At 33.1% G+C, this 22,875-nt stretch overlaps 1 protein-coding gene across 7 annotated transcripts in view; it reads right to left on the bottom strand.

The window, feature by feature from the left end:
* The window catches only part of LOC108358277 (protein AF-17-like), a 95,000-nt gene that overhangs the window by 21,614 nt on the left and 50,511 nt on the right, over positions 1-22,875 (bottom strand). The window lies entirely within an intron of this gene.

The following is a 22,875-nucleotide window of genomic DNA, read 5'->3' as shown; positions in this document are numbered from 1 at the left end:
GCTATTTTAAAACCAAAGTTGAAAAATTTAGACTTTATTATGGATTTCGCCAGAATATCTATATGGATTGAAAAAGTTGTGGAACAAATATTTTTAACGAAGCGATGTTCTGCCGAAATCCGCAATAAAATCTGCGGTTTTGCTAATTTTAGTCCTGCAATTGCCACGCCCATTTCTAGGGGTTTGTCGCCTTAAAGAAAAATCTTGCCATACAAATGTTATATCTAGTTTTAATAATTTTAAATATACATATTTTTCGATCAGCTTGTAGACCACCATTTTTCTAGAGACGTTTTCAAGACTTGTTTCACGTAGGGGGGTCCCAAAAAATATTTATTCCGTCAATGGAACGATTTTGAGGGAGCATCCAAGCTTTGATTGTCGGACTGCAAATGACTCTTAAATACTTCTACCAGCGAATTTGGTCATGACAGTTTATCCCAAACGATAAGTCGATAACGTACATGATGGTCCGGCATTTCAAATCAAAGTTCGCCACCCAACCACTCAGCTGAAATATCTACACGATTATTTAAATTCGAATGGACATAAGTCGACCTTTTCACAAACAAGCAAACGACAACAATTAACGGGTAAGGGAACCACCCTATTACTCACAGATACAGATTTTCAGAGCAAACATGAGAAGTCACTGCCGGTATGCTACTAAAATTCTTGGTAAGAGGAGATATGCTGGACGACACTTAAAAGGAGCATCTGCAGGTGTGCGCTACATTTTTCTCGCCGATGTATGTAGTCTCTTTGGACTATTACACTTAATTATATATAAATAATTTTCGAAGACCTCATTCCACACATGTCTGCTTCTCTTAGTGTTTCTTTAAAGGTTTTCTCTTCATGCCACATTTAAATGTGGCTGGAGGCGACAAAACATAAAAAACAAGACTGCATTGGCTACCTGACTGACAGACTGAATGACTGCTGCCATTTAATCTGCTACAAACTAAAAAAAAAAAGCAGCATTGCATATGTTTCGTATGTGAACGAAAACTGGTAGAAAAAAAATAAAAATAAAAATTTCTGACCGAAAGCGATCAATCGTAATCATATCAATATCCATAGCAAGCGGCGATCTTTTGCGTTCCGTCAATCACTTTTCTTAGCAGTAATACAAATAAGTGGTGAAAGAAAAGCATGCACTCAAGTTAAACGAGGAAAGAACACAATAACCCAAAATAAGACAAATGAAAATAAAAAATCTCATAGGTATTAACAACAATTGCACTCATACAGGAAGTTTACATAGGCCATTTGTAAGCCAAATGCAATGCATTGCACACAATGCACCAGCGATAGAGCACACATGCAGTTAGAATTAAAAGAAAACGCGTGAAGGCAAACAAACAAAACGTTAATGGCATTGTGTTCAAATGTGGTAAGACAAATGGCGTTTTATGGCATGAGAAAAGTATGTAAGTACATACATTAAGGTGGGCAATTATGAAATAGTTTCAACCAGGATAGGCACAAAGTACTAAGTTTAATGGGAAAGAGAATGTTGAGGTCTTATCAGGCTCCCCTTACGTGGAAGCAGAGGAGATTCTAAATTTAAATTTAATTTCAAAAAAATCTATATCTTTCTTTTTAAAACAATAAAAACGAATAAAATAATAATAAGAAAATTAAGCAAACATAAATAAAAATATTTTCAAAAATTTAATAAAATTAAAAAACCTGTTTCTTTTTATAACAATAAAATCTAAAAATTAAATTAGAACAAGAAAACAATTAAATCAAAAAAAGAAAATAGTACATATGTAATTAACAAAAAATTTAAATTTTAAAACAAAATCTAAAAATTAAAAGAATATTAGATTAAAAAAAGACAAAATTAAAAATAAGAGAGAAAACAAATATATTTTTCTTTTTAAAAGAATAAAACCTAATAAATAACAAGATTTTTATAAATTAAATGAGTTTAAATAAAATATCTTTTTTTTTCAAACAATAAAATCTAGAAGTTAAACTAAAATAAAAAGCTTACTAGGGAAAGGAAAAATAAATTAAGTTTCTGAAAACTTCAATGGAATTTAAAAAAATTATCCTTGTAAACAATAACATCTAAAAATTAAATTAGGAAAAGAAACCATTTAAATCATAAAGGAAAATAGTACATAGGTATGTAATTAACAAAATATTGTATTTAAAAAAAATCTAAAAATTAAAAGAATATTAAATTTAAAAAAGACAAAATTAAATATAAAAGAGATTAAAATATGACAATAAAATAAAATGAAATAAAATAAATGTATTTTTCTTTTTAAAACAATAAAAGTGCAATTTACAAATACTGGCACTGATTTTTTGAAATGTTGTTGCTAACGGTCTCCCGCACTTTATTTAAACTAATAAACAAAAATATTTTTATAAATTAAATGAGTTAAAAAAAAAATATTTTTCTTTTTCAAATAAGTTTAAAAATTAAAAGAAAATTAAAACTAAATAAAAAATTTACTAGAGAAAGCAAAAATAAATCAAGTTTCTAAAACTTAAATGAAATTAAAAAAAAGAACAATACCGTTTTAAAACAATAAAATCTGAAAATTAAATTAGGAAAAAAAAAATTTAAACAAAAAGCAAGAAAATAGTACTTTAATTTAAACGAAAATTAAGATTAAAACAAAATCTAAAAATTAAAATATTGAATAAAAGAAGACAAAATTAAGATTAAAGAAAACAATACAATAGGATACTAAAAATTAAATGAAATAAATAAATATATTTTTCTTTTTAAAACAATAAAAGTGCAATTTACAAATACTGGCATTGATTTTTTGAAATGTTGTTGCTAACGGTCTCCCGCACTTTATTTAATAAGAAATTCTTGACTATATTGAAAAAGTTAAAGATCCGCCACAAAAAAAAAAAAATAAAAAAATATCGAAAATCAACGGGATTTTGTTAGCGGTCTGAAACTTGCATTCACTGCATAAAATTGTATGGGCTATAAAACTGCATACCCAAATTATGTTCTAAAGATTCAGATGAAAAAGTTGAAATTTTGATGAAAATTTGTTGAATTTTCCAAATTTTCTACAAAGTTTTAAACTATGATTTATATGGTTTTGGTTAAAGTTTGGAAGGTATTTTTATAAAAAAATATTAAAAAAAAAATTATCTTGTAAAACATGAGCTTGAAACAAAAACCAACACGTGGTCATTTGTTTGAGTCAGTGTATGTATATAAATATATTTCTAATTTTTAGAAAGTTACTTTATTTTTTTATTATTATTATTTACATTTTATTGTTTTAAAAAGATTTTTTTTTTGTCATTAAATTTTTAAAACTTTTCCTGCATAATTGGTACAATGTATTTTACTGAAAGTATAGCCTATCGCCAGCAATAACATTTCCCTCTTTTCTCGCAATGCAGGGATTCCGCGCCAATAAAACTGCTCGTCTTAGAAAACCAAAAAGTATCCAGCCAACTTAAGACCTTATGGACCTTCAACTGAATTAATCTGCATCGACCAGAACAAATGGTAGTCTGATGGTGCATGGTCTAGGCTATAAGATGGCTGGGTTAGGACTTCCCATCCGGTAGAGTAATAACTTGTTGCCATGGATATTTGGTTTTAGCGTCGATGCTCTCGGTTCGCCGTGCTTAAAATACGCCTAACGGTGTTTTGGATTGTCGTAATTAATCCACTTTTCATCGTCATTGACCAGACAATGTAATTACGACTTCGCTTTGTACGGTTGAAGGAGCATTTGGGAAACAGTGGCACACCGTTCGATACCTCTTGGTTTAACTTCGTACTGGCGCCCTCTATTGAAAATCTTGTAAAACTTTATATGGTTCTATCCTCATTATAGTGAGTCCTAAGTAATTAATCTAGTAAGGAACTCCTAGCATTTATGGTGCAGTGGGATATGGATCTTAATGAGGAATAAAAAGTTGATTTCCTTTTATCTCCCTGGGAAGCAGTCCAGAAAAACCATGGATTGGTTAGGAACACATGACATACACAGAGAGACTTCCAGTGAGAGTACGAGGCTATCTCAGACACATGTCATCCTACTGACTACTCAACTACATATCTACTTAGGTGTTGTGTCACAGGTTTGACTACATATTGTAAGCCTTTTATAGAAGTAGGGCGTTCAAAACTTATCTGCTACATTTGCAACGCTTTGACAACATGTGGCTCTTTACTTCAGTAGAGACAAACATACATACATATGTACATATGTACGTGAGTACGGATTCTTCTCATGTATCCATAAATGTTACTCGCTTTAAAGTCTCCAAGGGCTTTGCGTATAAGCTGAAGTTAATAGCAAAAGGGAATACTTTAAATTGTGAAATTTTTCGCCCAATTAATAATTTATGTTTAACCAAACACATGCGATATAAATTGTGCATGCAAATATGTACTTATATAGACATATTATGTACATAAGGGTGTATCACCAAGCAAAAAAAAATGTTGCGGTGTTTGCATTGGAATTATAAAATTTATATTTAAGACTTCCGTCAAAATATCTCGGAAAAAACTAAGATTTACGATTTGAAAATACCACTAAAAATCTCATTATTTTGATTCCGTTGATAAAATTTTGTTTAACATTTTATGCAGACCTTTTAAGTTTACACTTTTCATCTGATGTGATTTTTTAGAGAAAGCATTTTCAAAAACTAATTTTATTTACAAACCACTCGATTTTCGGAGGTATTTTCAAATGGTCGCAGCTCATGTAAATCTTAATTTCTTTTACCAAATATTTTGGCAGATGTCTTAAAATGTAATAAATTTTATATTTTCGATGGGAAGCAGTACCGTTGAGTGATGCAACCTAATGGTCATATACAGTATTATTCCCAAAGGTAAATGAGCAACAAATGTTGTTAATCTTCCATAAAGAAATACGACGATTAATGATGAAAAAATGGAATGCAAAGGCAAAGTGGATATACACAAATGTATGAAACTGCATTGAAAAGATCAAAACGAAGCATTTGTTTGAACGCAGAAGAAAAATTTAATAGTCCGCAACTGCAGCGGGCAGTTAAAAAAGCACAGTGAGGCCAAACTGGAATTTACTATTCAAAATAATTTTTTGTCCGATTCCATGTTTTTTTTTTTATTACGTGAAAGCGTTAAAAAAAAATTAAAAGCGGTTTATATGAAAATACTTAGTGCAAAGTGAAGAGTAGCAGCTTGAAGAAAATCAAGTTTACTGTTTTTGTAAAAAAATAATTAAATAATAAAAAAAAAGCTAGTTGAACACAATTAAAGGGTTCCCCAAAACGGAACAAATAGCACAAGTAAAAGTGTAAATGTAAAAAAAAAATTTACCTGAGTTTTTAGTACCGTCAGAAAAAAAAGATATTAAAAATCGAAGCGAGTTCTTATCCACTTGAGACTTGCACTTTATTATACTAAAATTTTACTTTTACTTGTGGAATTTTTTTCATTTTGAGGGAAACCTATTATGGTTTTCAACTAGTTTTTATTATATTCAATAAGCTCAATAAAATTCTTGAATATAATTGTTATAAGGCCATAAATAACAAAACAAAGTTTTTATTATGTAGCAGTTATTTGAAGCAAGAGCAGAATCAAGTTTCTTCAAAATCAATAAAAATTAAAAATATGTACTCGACAAATCTTTTAAAATTTTATTAGCTTTCATTACAAAACGAAGGCTGTGAACTATTTTGAACAGTAAATTCCAGTTTGATACCACTGTGCGATGGTCGAGGCAACAATGCAACACTGTCAGCTACCACCAATAAAAAATCCGGCGGCAAGCAGTGGCCCATCAGTTGAATAGTAGCGGCAACATGTGCTACAGACACTACTAAACAACAACAAGAACCACATGCAAAACCATAATTGTTTAAAATTAGATTGAAACCATCAAAGAAAAACTTTTTACTATAAGGAAGAAAATTTAGCCATTTGCGTCCATACGCGACTTTGTGGTTTTTCAAGAATGTTGCAGTTCAAAAGACACGAAAGAACAAAATGTCAAAGGCATAGTGGAGAATAATCAAATAAGTGCGTAAGTGAATTTGAGAAGTAGCAAAAGGTTTAGGGCCGGCATTCCTTCCTTCTCCAAGCTGTGGTTGTATTTCTTCGGTCGATTTTATTTCTATTTTTTTTTGCAACACAGTCGGTGTACATTAAAGGATAATAACCCAGAGCCAAAGGCTATCAAGAGTCCAACAAGCAGCCAAAAGCAACCCCTTAGAAATTTGCAAACGCTTTGTGCTTGGCAGTGGCTAAACTGTGCTGCACATTCCAACATTTTGCCGCTTTGGCGCTCAAAGTGCAATGTACATACACGCAAACAACTGCATTTGTTATTATTGCTGCCCACACACTTACTAGCCATATGTTGGCAGCCGTCAGCCGCTAGCCGCCAGCCGCCAGTGACAACAATGCAAGTGGACACAATGGCTAGCGCTTGAGTTGAGTTGAGTTGGTCAATGGTCAAAGTACGTAGTATATATGTATGTATGTATGTACGTTTATACCAAGTCACGAGATGTTTGCGGCGACAGCCACGTGAAAGGGAGGGCGATTGGCATGCGACAATGCAAAGCATGTCCCACAATGCTACACAGAATGCACAAAAAAAAAAAAAAGAAAGGCACAAAGAAGAAAACTTCAAACATTTGCACATTTCGCTTGGCGATTGAATTGCAAGAGGGGCGCAGCAGACAGCCGCTGGACACGAGTCACCCTTTTCAATAAAAATTTAGCTTTTAGTGCTTAGCCCCCTCATTCTACGCAAATAACTATGTATGTATGTATGTACATACTACGTGCTACCACATTTGGTATAATAACCTGCTTAAATGTGAGTTGTCATCGTCCTTTGTCGTTGAGTTGTTGGTTGTTGGCAGACTTTAAAAGCTTAATGTCATTCGGGTTTCCTTTGCCGATTGGAAGGGCCATAAGCCTTTAAGTATAATGACTTTACTAAAAGGCCATGTTAACAACTTCCTTAACTTCTTTTATTTTAAATTTGATCACATGCAAGGAAAAATATATTTAATTATGGCGAGTTTGTTTGCTAACAAGTGAAAGCATATCTTCTATTCCACCTATATATCCTGAACTACCATTTAAGGTATCCTGAAATTTAAACGTCAATAATGATGACTGGCTGTCCGCAAAACACTCAAATGGAATTAGGAACGAATAAATAAGTTAGAAGGCGAATTATTTGGGAGGCTAATATGGGATACAAGGTTACGAAACTACAAACGATAATATTTAGTCATTTTCCTACATACTAAGCCATTTAATTTAATGTCATCCTCCCACAAAGGGTATGTTTTTTGGCCCTGCGCATGGATCATCTCAAGCGGGTTCATCATTTAAAAGACGATTTCTCGATGCTATTATTGTGATCCAGGTTTTTTTTTTGTAATTTCGAACATATTTTTGAAAAGGGTTGCCACATGTTTAAAAATTCAAATTTAATTAATAAGTTAAACGATTTTTTTTTATATGAAAATCAAAACTTCATTTCGAAAATATTTTTGCAGACGGTTGCCATATGTTTCAAAATTCAAATGCAACTTAATTAACAAATGACATGAAATATTTCAATATAAGTGTCAAACGAGAGCGGTTTAAGAAAGCTTTATTGCTAAAATATTTTTCAATGCGGGTTTAATTAAAGTTTATCTGGAAAATACTTTAGAAAGGGTTGCCATCGTTTTAAAAATTCCAGTTCAATTTAACGAGGGTGTCTAAAAAATTAAACTAAAAAAAAAAAGATTATCTACAAAATATTCTTGAAGATGTTCGCTGTTTTCAACTCAAATTTCACTTGGTTGATTAGTTAATTTTACCTTAAATATTTACACCAAATTAGTTTGAAAGCGTTTTACATTTACAAATTTATTAAATCAACTTTTTCCCTTTATGTTAGATAAAGAGAAAAAACTATTTAGCATTGATATTAAATTAAAATTACATTCCTATCAGGGTTTTTGATTTTCCGCCTTTTTCTAAAACCGCTTTTGGAGTTATTCGAAAAATTAAAAAAAAAAAACAAGGGGAAAAAGTTTAAATTACACTCATTACAAAAAGTTTTGGTATAGAGAATTTATTTAATTTAATGTTTTTCCCGATATTTTTTCATACTACAACCAAAAATGCAATTTCTAAACTTTGTGCAAATAAATAAACTTTCATGCAAAATATTTGACTTTTTAATCCGATTTTTTGAGTATGTAGTTTTGTGGCCCCCTAAATTTTATTATAATAAAGTGCAATTTTGAAGTCCCAGCTACTTTTCATTGATTTTTGTAATTTTTTCCACGCATTTTCTTCCATACAAAAAAAAAAAATCGAAAATACTTACGTAGTATGGAATAAATTCGAAACACCTTCAACAAAAAAAAAATCTAAAAATTCCGAATATAAGTTGAAAACTTATTGAGTTTTGCACAAAGATTAGAAATTATATTATTGTGTTTTTTTTTTGTTTTAGAATGAACCATATTTTTATAAAAATTAGAGGAAACTATTAAAATAAAACATGTTGCATATATTGCGAAAAATTACGTGCGCCAGTACTTTTTGTCATGAGTGTAGTTAATTTTTTTTTGGTTTTTCTTGTAACAATAAACATTTCTAAACTAAATGTATCTTTTCGGTTTTTAGTGCCATTTTTTGAAGCATTTTTTTTTTGTTTTTGCGATTTTTAGTGTCTTTTCCTATTCCGCAATTTTATTTTGCCTTTTTTATAAGGGTTTTAGGTCCTAAAAATACGTTCGCTGCTCATAAATAATCTTTGTTGTTTTTGTTTATAAATGAAATCAGAAATTAATAAAAATAAAGCGGAAGTTATTTTACTCCCTGTATTTGTATAATTAAAAAAACCATCGCATACAGTTTTGATTAAGTAATTTAATTTTTTTAATTCAAATAAAACTAGAAAAAAAAAGCAGCGTGAGCTTTGGGAATTCGCCGGTAAATAGTTCAGAACTACCCAGAATGTGGGAAAATTTTATAAATGTACAAGTTATCAATTATCAAACAAATTCGTGTAAAATGTGAATCATTCAAATTCATTACATACATATGTGTGTACATAAAAATATACATATGTATGTACGTACATCCATTTTCTTGGACTACGGGGTAAAAAACTTGCGCGTTTGTTAATTCAATGCGAGTATGCACATATGTATGTATGTATGTATGTATTTGCTTACAAACATACGTTTTGTTTATTGCTGATATGAGAGCAAATTCGTGTGAACAGTTCACAGTGCAAGTTAAAATATGCCAATATTGTATTTAATCACTCTATAACAAATGCACTGTTCATATGTATATACATATGTATGGGATGTACACACTTATGTGTACTGTCACGTTTAAGCTAGAGATGCCAGATCGAAATAAAAAAAAATCGCGTTTTAAATCGATTCGAATCGAAATAAAAATAATCGATGCAGGAAGAAATCGCCAAAAAATAAATCGATATCCTAAGATCGATTCATATTATTTGCCAAAAAATGCCCTTAACTTAATTTGCTTAGGGCCACTTTCAAATGAATATTTTAACGGCACTTAAATTTAATTTTGGATTGCTATTTAAAGGCCATTTAACTTTCGTTGGGTTTCAGATCAACTTTATTTAAATATGTCACACAAGTGGCAACACTCATGTTTGCTCCTTGAAATTGTTTTTGCATTTGTTTGTTTGTTTACATTTTGTATTGAACAGCTGATTGTTCTTTGGCAAGATTGATAGAACAACCTATCTGTCAATCTTGATTGTTTGATACCAACACAGGGTTGCATATCTCATGTGTAAATACCCAGCCACTTAAGTGCATATAGAATGTATGATCTGAAAATGAATTTTTTGAAGTTAATCAACAATCTCTACTTAAATAAGCCATCTGAAATTGGGCCTTAAAGAAACAAAATACGGCCTTATGACTAATACTGAAATTAGTCTAAGTTAAATTCTTAGCCCAACTTAGGAAAATGATAATTTTTTTTAGATTTTTTTTTTGTCACAAAAGAGACATTTTTTTATTTATTTTAAAAGTAACCGCTGTTTTAAGAAATATATTATAAATTTATACAATAGCTCAATAAATGTTGTTTTCATACTCAACAAATTGTTATTAGGCCAAATAATGGCAAAAGCATTTTTTTTTTGTATACACTAACTGCATATTTCACTCCATAATTACCCTTTTTAGAAAAAATTTGAGTATGCAGTTTTGTAGCGCATTTTCTGCCATACAAAATATGCTCCACAAAATTTTCATATCAATAAAATGCCTAACACCAAAAAAAAAACCCCCAAAAATCAACGATATTTTGCAGCCACTTGAAGCTTCCACTTTATTATACTAAAATTGAATGGGCTACAAAACTGCAATTATCAATTCGTCGGAATATTTTTTTTATGTATGTTACCGCATAACTTTGGCCCACGTTAACCGATTTCTATAATTGTTTTGTTAAAGGAAAAGTGGTACCTCACATGTGGTCCCATACTAATTTGGTTTAAATACGATCATTGCATCGTGAAGAAATTAACGATAATCTTAAATTTTTATATGAGAACTGAAGTCGGTTTTGTTTTTTGCTTAAAAAATACTTGCTTCAGTGTCGATTGCCGATTTTTTTTTGGATCGATTCACGTATCGAATCGGAATTAAAAAAACAAAAAATCGAATCGGAAGGGCTCGGTTAAACGACCTTCGATTTAATCGATTTAAAAGCGGCATCTCTAGTTTAAGCGTAAATATACAGAAATGTGAAATTAAAACGAACTTGTATTTCACACATTATTACATTTTGCTTTTTGCTGTTTACTTATGTTTTTTTTTTTGTTAGCATATTGGTGCGAATAGCATATGAGCCGTCTATTTTGAAAGTGGCATAAGTCATTTCACCCTGTTTGACTTCAGTGATCGTTTACCTGAGTCTGTTATTCGTTCAACTCCATCAGCCAAAGGTAAAAAAGTTGCATCATTAGTTGATGGCGACAGAACGATTGACAGCTGCATTCAGTTAGAAGTGTCCAACCCTTTAAGCACAGAGGTAGGAAGTCACTTATGCCACTTTCAAAATAAATGGCTCGTCATACCTAAGTACATAAAAATATTTTTTGCTGATAAGAAGTAGGAAATTTAATATTGCTAAAAATCAATAATATGTACTCCAATACATAATTAGTTAGTACAAAAATAACGAAATAGAATTATAAGTTACAGTCATACATACATTTATATGTATGCACTCAGAAAAAAAGCATTTCCGTAAAACAAGAATCCAGTTTCCTTGTTTTAGTGTTATTGTTTTTTCCTTAATATTACGAAAAATTTACTAAATTTGTAAGAAATATTTGTAGCAGAATAAAAGCCAATTGTTCCAAAATAATAAAATATTTTGAGAATTAAAATGTTTTTTGTAAGATTTTTTTGTTTTTGCCTGAAAAATTGTTTTAAAAATTGTAAAATTAATTTCATATATGGTAAAATCTAAATAAATACATACCATAAAAAATAAATTAGAGATTTTTTTTTAACACAATTTAAAAAATTACAAAAAAATTTTTTTTAAATATAATTCCTGCCCTGGGACTCAAACCTTGCATCTCTCGACTAGCACTCCACAGCTTTGCTCTGTCAGCCATTGCGACTGTTTGAGCGCCCCGAGCAAAATGACATACTTATTCCTTGCATGGCAAGTTAATTTTTCCTAAGAAGAAAGAAAATAGTACTGAAAACTAAGGAATTGTGTTAAACTGAGTCAAATCGTTTACTCATATCAAGGCAGCCATGTCGTCTTTGGAGCCATTTCAAAGTAATATAACATAAAATATTTCAAAATAATATACTTTTTTCCTAGCATTAAGGAATGTTTTTTCTGAGTGTGTAGTACATGCTTACACACATAATAGTGGTGCGTGCTAGTTTTCAGCACGACTTTTTTGTTTGTAGAAGATTTCACACTCGTACAAATGTATGTATGTATAATGCAGGACCTGAAATACCACAAACAAATCATATCAGCATAATGAAATCAGCATAAAAAGATTTGTGGCGTCTAAAATTGTTGCCTATTACCTTCTTATCTGCCAAAGGAAATAGCAAAGTGCCAAAATAATGATAAGATTATGTATGTACATTAGGGTGGGTGGTCCTTAAAAATATCAACATCCAAATGTTGTATGGCGCGCCAATTTATTTTAGATAAAGATACCCAAGAAAATATCAGAACTAAAAAAAAAAAATTGTTTGAAAAAATATTTTTTTTTGTGGCAAAAATTTGACAAAATTTTGACTCTGAGCAGCTACAAGCGAGAGTGTTTATGAATTCATATGTATAATATGTCAAATTTACCAGATTTCAAGTCTAACTTTGTACAATTTGTACAATTTTTGCAATTTTAACCAATTTTCATTTTTTCAAATTGTTAAAAATTAGGATATTTTAAAATAAAGGAGTGTACCATAAAAAATTTAGATGTTTATTTCTTTTTTTAAGGAACACCCTAATGCACTTATAAATATATGTTTAAGTATCTATTTGCACAAGAATTATACCAGATATGTATAAACGCATTAATTGTGAATACATACATAAATACATATTTTTCGCATTAAAGTGTTACTTTTCTAAATACGAAATAGGTTATCTAAAGTGAAAGTGTTTAAATATTAGTAATTCCAAATAATGAATTTATTTCTTTTAATAAAAAAAAGTTAGCATTCGTTTACGAGATGACTTTAGAGGTCACCGGAACACCAACTGTGCATGCACATTAGGGTGGTTCAAAATAAGTAAAGTCGGAATTTTAATGTATTTACCCCCTAGGATTGTTCTATATCGAAAACGTATACCCTATTTTTTTTTTTTAAATTTGAAATCACAAAATATTTAGAGCTCGCTCAAAGCGCTCACGGTTCTTCAACTTTTCATAGAAGTGGTATAGAATTCTTGAAAATCAATATTCTTCAAACTGAAGACTTCGTTTCTCTTCAGGAGACTTCCAATAACAATTCCCAATTGTTTATTTAACTACTTTCAATTATTAACTAATTCTTATAAGACCACTAAAAGCCTCAAAAAATGCAATGGAGGACCCATTTGAGGTTTTAAGGGGTCCTATAAAAAATAGTTAATAATAGAAAATGGTTGAATAAATCAATGGGTATTATTGATGGAAGTCTTCTGAAACGAAACGAAGTTTTCCGATTGAAAAATATTGATTTTCAAGAATTTCATACATTTCTACGAAAACTTGTTTTTTTTCATATAAAATTCATGGAAACTGTGAGCGCTCTGATGTCTCTCTGAGCGACCTCTAAATATTTTTTTATTTCAAAATAAAAAACAGGGGCATAATTTTTTCGGCGAATGCGGGTGTTATGTAATTTAAGAAACAATTTAGGTGATCAAATTAGGTGATTTAAGTAAATAAAAAATGGAAGGGTTAGTAATTTTTAAAGTTTTTTTAGTTTTTAAAGGGTGAGAGCATTAAAATTCCGGCTTTACTTTTTTGACCACCCTAATGTACATACATAGGTCAACGCCAGGAAAATTTCCTATGAATAGCAACTCACGTCAAGTTATAAGTGTAGATAATATTTGAGAAATGATACAGAAGAAACCCGATCAGTTTTTCTCCATAAAAATTCAGCAGACATGACTTAAAAAAGTATTACCACATCTTTTACAATTTAAAGTCAGAGGATTATAGAATTACATTCGAAACCACATATCGATAAGAGATTTGGATACGTTATGCTATAAGCCAATGCAGAACTCTCCAACCACGTACATACATACTATCTACATATTTCAGCGGAAAGCATAAATTTGTAATGCTAATCTCTCAAACATATGCACCTTCAACAGTACGCGTAATAAATTTGCAATAAAACGCTATTACCTCAATATCTCGATATCAGATAAAAACTACATTAAAGAGCTAAATGCAAAAGAAAAAAAACACAACATGGCTACACATATCAAAAAGGGGATGGGACTGCAGAGTTCCACCAAAGCAGCTGTTAACGCAAAAGTAAAAAAAAAGCACAAATAATGCATACAAATATTTATTACAGTAATCGTCGCTGAAAAAAAAGCTTTCCTATCTGAATAACAATTGAAATTTTGGATTGTAGACAAGTACATCAGGGAATAAGGGCGAAAGAATTGCACAGCAGCTGATGCCTTTTGGGGCGGTACACAAAAAAAAAGTTGCATACAGTTCGAGTGGCGAGGGGCGGGTATATTCAATTATAAATAGTGTGATAAATTGGTAGTAGTGCAGGCGGGGGTTGTTAAAGCCCAAATAAGAGGGGTAGTTTTGCTTGAATCATATGTAATTTAATAAACCATGCCACTATGTACATATATGAAGCCGCTTATCGACAAGCAAATGTATGTATAAAATATGCAATAAATAAGTAAATGACATTGGCATGAAATAAAAATCGACAAACTGCAAAAAAAAAGGAATGTTGCCTCATACTTAATAAAGGGTGAATAATTACAATGATGTAAAGGGGTAGATACAAAAATAAATAAAAAAAGCGGGAAAGCGTCAAGCCAACAACATGCTGGTTTTGGGCGATTGTGTCGAGTGAGTACATAAACGAGTACCCACATACTATTTGCAAGGAAGATAATAAATTTCATATCGGATTTCCGCGATTATACACAACTAAGATATATGGCGAAAGGATAAGAATGGGTAATGCATATATATTGATATTGAGTGTAAAAAACATGATCTGAATATTGAGTCCAAAGGCTATAAATATTGGTGTGCTGAAATTTTTGTTGTTCTTAAATTTTTGAAGCATTTACCAGCTGTTGACTTTCAGTAAAAATGGAATATGTTTGTGTATGGAAATATCGTTGGTATGTAGAAAAATGAACATGAAAACTATTGCGAATAAGTATAAAAACAAAAACATAATAAAATAAGTTAATTAATATAAACTTGAACGAGTAAAAAAATAAAATAAAATAAAAAATTAACATATCGAAAATACGAAAACTATGTAAAAGTAAAACCAAAATATTGCGAAATAAAACTAAATCAAAAAATTTAACGGAACAAACCAAATTTTGCAATCGATAAAATTATCGATTAATGAATAGATATTGATATCGATGACTGCATCGAGCTTAATATCAATAAATTTATCGATTTTTATGTCGATAAATGTTTCGATAAATATTCGTATTATTTTCTACATATTCGGCCCTATTACGGGTTTCGACGTAATTTTTTTCCTCAAAAAATATCCCTCATCATTCCAACTCCAGCTTCGTTGACCACAGTAGTTTTACGAGGAACTTTTCCAAAAAATCACATTGAGGTCGACAACCATAATATGGCCGTATATGTATGTATGTATAATTCTGGAAAACCGACCATGAATATGGCTTGGATTGAATTTGTGGAAGCCGGAATAGCTGGGATTTCAAAAACCTAGGCACGTTTGCCCATACTACTTGAGGCCTAGAGAAGAGATGAAAGAATAAGAAGACTGGAGTGTGTAAGTTATCGCTCCTCCACAAACCTTCCTGTCCGTTCTGTGTTACCCTCGTTCTCTAGGCGAGATGTACGCAATGAGTCGTCAATTAAACTTATGGTAATCCATATTTTGTTCCCATGAATCGTTTGCGGTAAATCGTGCTGTCAGGGCTCATAACTCCTTCAAGCTCTGTTTGAAAAAGAGTTTCGGGACTGCCCTATCAACCTTTTCAGGAACCACTTGGTAAGTAAGTCTGCAGGCGCCAGTATTGCGAAGATTTTCATGAGACTTATTCCTAAGTTCCCAGATGTGCCTGACAATGCCTGTTATACTTAGCCATATAACCATGGCCATGGCATGCACTACTCGACATCCAAATGTTAAGTGAGTCTTTTCTATTGCCGAATTAGACGCTACTCGAAAGTTCTTAAAAATATTCCAAGTGCCAAGTAGTTCTCTCTAGCTCTGAACTATTTGGAGCGTTTTTAGGTGATTGATTTCGGCTGGAATATCGAAAAAGACCATGACGTATTTGCTATTGCAGCTGCGTACACTCTACATAAACGCCTATAAACATTAATTCTCTCATTTCCGCTTTATGACTGTATACTAGGGTGGTTCAAAAATGCATGTGAAAAAGTAAAGTCGAAAGTTTTATGCTCTCAGCCACTAGGATTGCTCCAAAAAAAAAAAAAATACCCATATTTTTTTATTTAAAAAAAAAGCGCTCAAAGTTTTCCCATGTCTTTTATATGGGGGAAAAACCACTTTTAGTAGAAATGGTAAGAATTCTTAAAAATTAATATTTTTCGATCGGAAAACTCTGTTTCCGTACCAAAGATTCCCAATAATAATACCCAATTGTTTATTTAAGCATTTTTCGTAGTAACCATAATTTATTAATTTATAAAAAAAAAAATCGCTAGATTTCAAATAAAAAATAGGGGCATACGTTTTTTTCGATATAGAACAATCATAGGGGGTGAGAGCATTAAAATTCCGACTTTACTTTTTTTTTGGACCACCCTAATGCATACCCTCCATATACTTAATGTCATTAATGAAATCTTCAAGTATTAGCTAATTTCTATAAAATACTAATAACTTGCACTTCTTACTTAACATTTTCATTGAATTATCCATGCAATCCACTTAATTACTTTGCTTGCAACAGACATAAAAACCCAATGAAATTTATAGGTAAGTAAGTAAATGCTCGTGACTAATAGGCTAACAAAGCGTAGATACTAAAAAAAAAAACGGGTAATACCCGAATGCACCAGCCCAATGGCAAACTGTTGACCAGCCAGCCAGCTTGTGCTCGTGCTTAGAAAACTGGCTAGTCGAGCAACCAGCTAGTAGCCAGCCAGCTGTGAGTAACTAGCGTAAACAATTTAAGCCTACTCGAATTATGTTGGTACACATCAGCCACACTCAACTCAGCAGCATCCAGCCTTCGAATTATCTACTTTTTTTTTATTATTTTCTTCACAATGGTAGTACTAAATTTTTGAATTAAGTACACGAGTAGCATAGTAACCACCGCTGGGAATTGAAAAATAATACCCAAAAAAACGGAAAACAAAAAACTGAAAGCAAATGCCATCTTATTGTTGCATAATCGGCTGCGAGCACAAGTATGCTGCGGTGCTGATTCCCAGCTGATTTGCTTCCGCTTCAATGCGTTTACCAAATGGGGGCTACGGTCCTATTACTCATTGTTTTTTTGTTTTTTTTTTTGATGGCTTAAGGAGCTATTTGCTTTCATGGTTGTGTTTTTTTTTCGTTTTTTGTTTTTGTCGTAATGCATCTAAATTTTGATAAACGAATTTTACACGTGTATGGATTTTTTTTCTTACTTATTTAATTTCCTTTTTTTCATGCCTTATTACACATTAACTAGGACTATTACTTGGCATTGCATTCCTTTTTTTTTGCCGCACATTATCTGCGCCCTTCTTGTTGCAACACCTGCTACACACAAAAGTGCCACATGTCTTGAGGGACACAACTCCAGCAGCAGCAGCAGCAGTATGCAGTTGCATTGAACTCGGTGACCGCTGCTTATGCAACTGCTGCTTTATTTTACTCGCCTGATTTTTTTTTTTTTTATTTTAGTTGCGGGGGTAGTTGTATTTACTATCAACCAATTATCAGAAATTTCTTGAACACATAATCTTTAAGATAAATGCCGATTTAAGGCGCGCTTTAAAGACGAAATACATATTCGTATGCCCGTCCGTTTAGGGGTTGTTTGGTGCCCCCTTTTCGCATGGACGCTAACGCACCGGTTTGGCCCGCAACCAACCACTAACCAGCTGCTTGCTGTCTAAAACTGATCTCGATCGAGCGACATGCTGCCAAGGCGAAACACGTTCACAGGACAGCTGTTTGTTTCGCTGAGGATTTTTTTGCTTCCGTTTCTGGTTTTTGTTTTTTATTTCTTTAATTTACTGGCTATCTTACTTTTTTAGGGTGTTATATGTTGTTGTTGTTGTTGTTCTTTGGTTTCATTGTTTATAGCTTATTTTTTTAAGAGTAGGTACATGTTTTTGGTAGAAGTTGTCCTTGTAGTCCTTTACTTGTCTCTGCTTGCTCTGCTCGATCAGCTTTCTCTGCATACAATTTTCCTCTTTACTTCAATTTATTTTTGCTTTTCTTCTTAGCCTAAATACTCGTATTTGGGTCTCCTTTTTTACTTCTTTCATTGTTATGCTTGTTGTTACATTTCGTTGTTTGCATTTGCTTTTTTTTTGTACGCTGACAGCTGCTGCTGCTGCTGGCTGTGTGTTTCAGCTGTTTCCGTCTATCCCAGCCATCACATTCTTTGCTGTCAGGATTAACCTCCATCAAACTCTAAAGTTACATATTTCGTAAAAAATCTTTCCTAATTTATGCTGCAGTACGGGCATGCACACATACATATATACGAACCTACAAAGTCCATAAGCATGTATGTATGTATGTATGTATGGTTATGGCATGTCCTGTCGATCATTTTTCATTCTTCCTTCACCTTGTTTTGGTACTTTTTCAAGTGCATTTTGAGATCCTTTTTGGAACAGTAAAACATTTTAATTATACTTCCAAAGCAGGTACGTGTGTGTGCTGTCAAATAAAGCCATACCTTACAGTGATCACTGATCAGTGGTTGAAATATGTACATATGTATGCGGCAAAAGAGGATGTGAGTGTACACAGAATAGATGCACTTACAAGAGGAAATAATAAAGACGACGTGCCGACTGCATTCTTCTGGATTGTGGCACGATAATCGGAGTTCCAGCCACAGAGAGTTGTTTAGAAGATTGTTAGAGTTAGAAGAGTAACAAGTGAAGTAAGATCCGGCCCCGACAGAAGCGTTAAATGTTGCCCTCAACCTGATCCCTATCGATCTTCACCGGAAAGAAGTGGCTATGAAATCGGCGGTCAGACTTCCAGAGTCAGGCCACTGGGGGACTAGACACTCTGAACATGGGTCGATCATAAATTAAATGCAATTAAGTAGGACTGGGCAGTCTAGATTTCCGCTGTAACGTGCAAGTGTTATTCCCATTCACAGGGGACTGGAGAAGAGACCGAGTAGAAGATAGAGAGGTTACCTCTCTATACCCCGATGGATCCAAGATAGATTGCGGTGTGGCAGCGGGAGTCTACTTTCAGGAACTTGGTGGCGCTATGTCTCTAAGATTGGCGAAGCATACAAACATCTCCAAGCCGAATATATAGGTATCCTCGAAGCCTTTAAAATGTTAGGCGATAGAGTCGGTTACAAGCGTAAAGCCACAATATATTATGACAGCCAGGCGGCGATATTAGCAATAGCATCTCTGGTTACTAAATCTATGACAGTTAGGGAATCCAAACTATAACTGCGCTCAGTGTCTCAGTTAACGAACGTCTCTCTTGTAAGGGTTTCCGGACATAAGGCTGTTGAATTGGAGTAGTCCAGAGTGTTATTACTTTGCATTTCCTTGAACTGGCTAGACACGGGTGGTCAAACTACAACAAGACGAAGATCTTGGACCTACTTACCAGATCAAGGCCACATGTGTTCAGAATTGTAGCCACCATCACGCGGCATCAACCATAGTTTTGTTTTTCACCACAAATGAAACTGATGTCTCTTTTGGAAATATTTGAAAGTGATAAAAATAAATTGACAATTTTTCGTACAAATTTCAAGCCTTTTAATTAGATTTCTTAGAAAGATTTTGAGTTTGCTCAAAATTCAATTGTTGAAACTATGGTTTGATTTTTTCATACATTTCTTAATTTCTATGCTATGATAAACAATATAATGTATTCCCTTCTCCCGCTATCAAGTATCCCAGCGAGAGTAATAAAAACTTCAAACCAGCTTCCCACAATAAAACAAAGTGCCAATAATAAACGTGAGAATATTTTGAGCATCCTTGAGCAAGCGAAGCGCAAGCATACAATACATAGATACCTTAACAATTTAATCAAAAGCATCAAATTACACAAGAAAAAGAAGAAGGGACGCTTGAGATATCATTGAAAGGAGCAACTATGCACAGAAAGCTTACACCAACATTTAAACTCACATAAAATTTCGTTTAACTTTACGTTACAAATATTTGCATATCTTAAAATGGTGTGAATTTCGTGTCAACAAAAAAAAAAAACTCGAACGAAAATACGTTAAACCCAAGAGCAGAGAAAAACAAACAACGAACCCAAGGAACAAGCAAAACAACAGGACATCCTGTCTCGCAAACGCGCGCGCGCCTATTTAGTTGCTTACATATAACGAGAAAACTCTTCTGGGGAACACACCCAAAACGGAATAGTTGAGCGCGGAAATTTTACGTGTGCAAGTGTGCGTGTTGGAAAGCGCGAAAAAGCGTAAGGATGGAACAGCTGCCAACAGCCAATAACCGGCAGCAGCAGGCTACAACCCCTTTACCAAACGAAAATATATGCATATTTAATTTTATAGATTCTTTTTTCGAGTTTAGATTGCAATCAACAACAAAAAAAAAATCTCAACAACAAATATAGAGTTGCATACATACACACATATGTACATACGAATATTTTAGAATTTTTGAGGCATGTGGGAAACGAATGCAAAAGTAAAATGTTAAGTAAAAAAAAAAAACATAAAAAAAAAATAATAAAAATAGAATTTACATGAAAGAGGAAATAAAGAGAAAAAATTATGACATTGCTAGCGAGTGGTGGTGGTGGCCTGACGTTAACGCTGGCGTTGATGACGAAGCCAACTAAGTAATTGCGCAATGGTGACGGTGTTTATGGCGGCAGTTAGCTTTGGTGGGGACATGCCGCCATTGCCGATGGAGTTAAAAATATCTAGCGCGGTGTTAGCAGTTGCTAAGTGCGTGAGGTAAGAAGGCAGACAGGCAGTGGTGACGTTGCGGTGCCGTTGACCGGCAATAAGCCTACACGACGACGACGACAACGACGCCGACACACAAACAACACAAACAAATCGACAAACGGAGACAAACTCAACGGCGCTGCATTTGTTGACAGGCGCACAGCAAATATGACTATCTAAGCGGAAGATATGCAGGCACGTAGAATTGTGTGTACTAAATAAGGTTATGTGAAAAATAATAGAAACGATTGTGGCGAGTAACTTATCAGCTTGACTTTATCAGCTGATATGTAGGTTAATTGAACTTGCTCTTGCAGGGTATTATCGTTGACTGACCAAATAATAGAAACAAATCATTATGGCTTAAACTTTCGTTCGTTAAATGACGCCGTAGTCGAAATTTGAAATTTTGCATTTCCTGTCATATGTTTTCAAAAAAAAAAAAAATATATATATAATGGATCTATAGGTGGCGCACAGTGTACTATTTTGGAGAAAGGGACAAAATCAAACATCCCATAATTTTTTTCTTTTTGACCTGAAACCAGTATGCCATGGAGTTTTTAAAAGTTTTTAACAGATATTTTTGCTATTTCTGTGCCAGGGAATCCAATCGTCAATTAAATAGCCGCAATAACCGAAAAATGCATTTTAATTTTTTTTTAAGTTCAAGCAGTTTTTAGGTCAAAGAAAGACAAAAAAAAATCAAAATTTTCCCTTTTGAAGGAATTTTAAAGTTTGATTGAATAAAAATTACCTTTACCTCTAAAGGTAACTTCAAAAGTATTTTTATATATCATCTATATCAGAAACCACAATAACAAAAGTTGCAAAGCTTGCACAAATTACAAAAAAATTAATTAAACTTCAAAAAATTGTCATCAAAATTTCAAAATTTTTAAGTAGAATATTTAGAAAATTTTCGGTTATGCAGTTTTTTAGCCGATTCAATTTTAGTATAATAAAGTGCAAGTTTCAAGTCGCTAAAAATTACCGTTGATTTTTTAGAATTTTTTTTGTCGAGGGTGTTGCGGATTTTTTTCCATGTAAAAAAATATTTTGATCATGTGTTATAATATATATGTGCATAATTTTGTTGCAGAACGAAAAATGACACTGAAGATGGCACAACGCCGAAACCGGTTTGTCTCCAAACCAAGGGATGACGGAAATTCGTTCCATAATACATCATACACCCACCCTGTCGGAAACAACAACAACCAAAAAGGAAATTCATAAGCTTCTAGACTGCTGAAGTGTTTTAAGACTTCGATCAATGTCTTTCGACATTACGGCTTTTGGCTTATTGTTTTTCCTGTTTAGCGCTGTAGCCGCCCAAGCGATTCTGGTCGTTTCTCTTCTGTGCTAATTGATGCCAATTTGAAAAGTTAAGGGAAGCCAACACGACATGGCCCTTCCTATACAGAGGAGGTTGTCCGCTTGGGTATTGACGTTACGGGTACGTTAATAAACAAAAACGAAGCAGTTAGATTAGTTACTTGCAATAGGAAAATATGGAGTCGAGCATATATATATTTGGACTCATCACCTGCACTTAAATGGGCTCCAAACAGCTCTTTCTCCATTCACATTCCCTCAAGAGTCAAGAGGTTTAGTGTGGAGCCCGGAGATGGAAAGAAAGACCAGTGAACTTTACGCGGATGGGTCGAGCCGCGACACAAGGTTCAGCGGATCAGCCTTTTTACGCCAGCTTTCCATCGAACTGAAATTTGGACTTACAGCTCACTTCAGTGTGTTTCCCCATCGGTGCTATCGGCCATCTAATCTGACAGCCAAGTGGCAATCAGTGATTGAGATCACTCACAAAATTAGTCGAGGAATGGCTGATTTCGCTTCTGGTCGCTTCAAATTTCTCGGCACCAGATCACAGCGACATTTCAGGAAGCTGGGGGGTCTACACTGTATTGAGATTCGAAAGGCAAATCATTCGGATGTGAATTTGTATTAGTTCGTGTCGGCTTTCGAATCGC

This window comes from Rhagoletis zephyria, unplaced genomic scaffold (assembly GCF_001687245.7).
Source record: "Rhagoletis zephyria isolate East Lansing unplaced genomic scaffold, Rhagoletis_zephyria_1.1 Rzeph_scaffold_00231, whole genome shotgun sequence".
In the NCBI taxonomy this organism is placed as follows: Eukaryota; Metazoa; Arthropoda; class Insecta; order Diptera; family Tephritidae; genus Rhagoletis; species Rhagoletis zephyria.
This window is presented reverse-complemented; position numbering and strand designations above follow the sequence as displayed.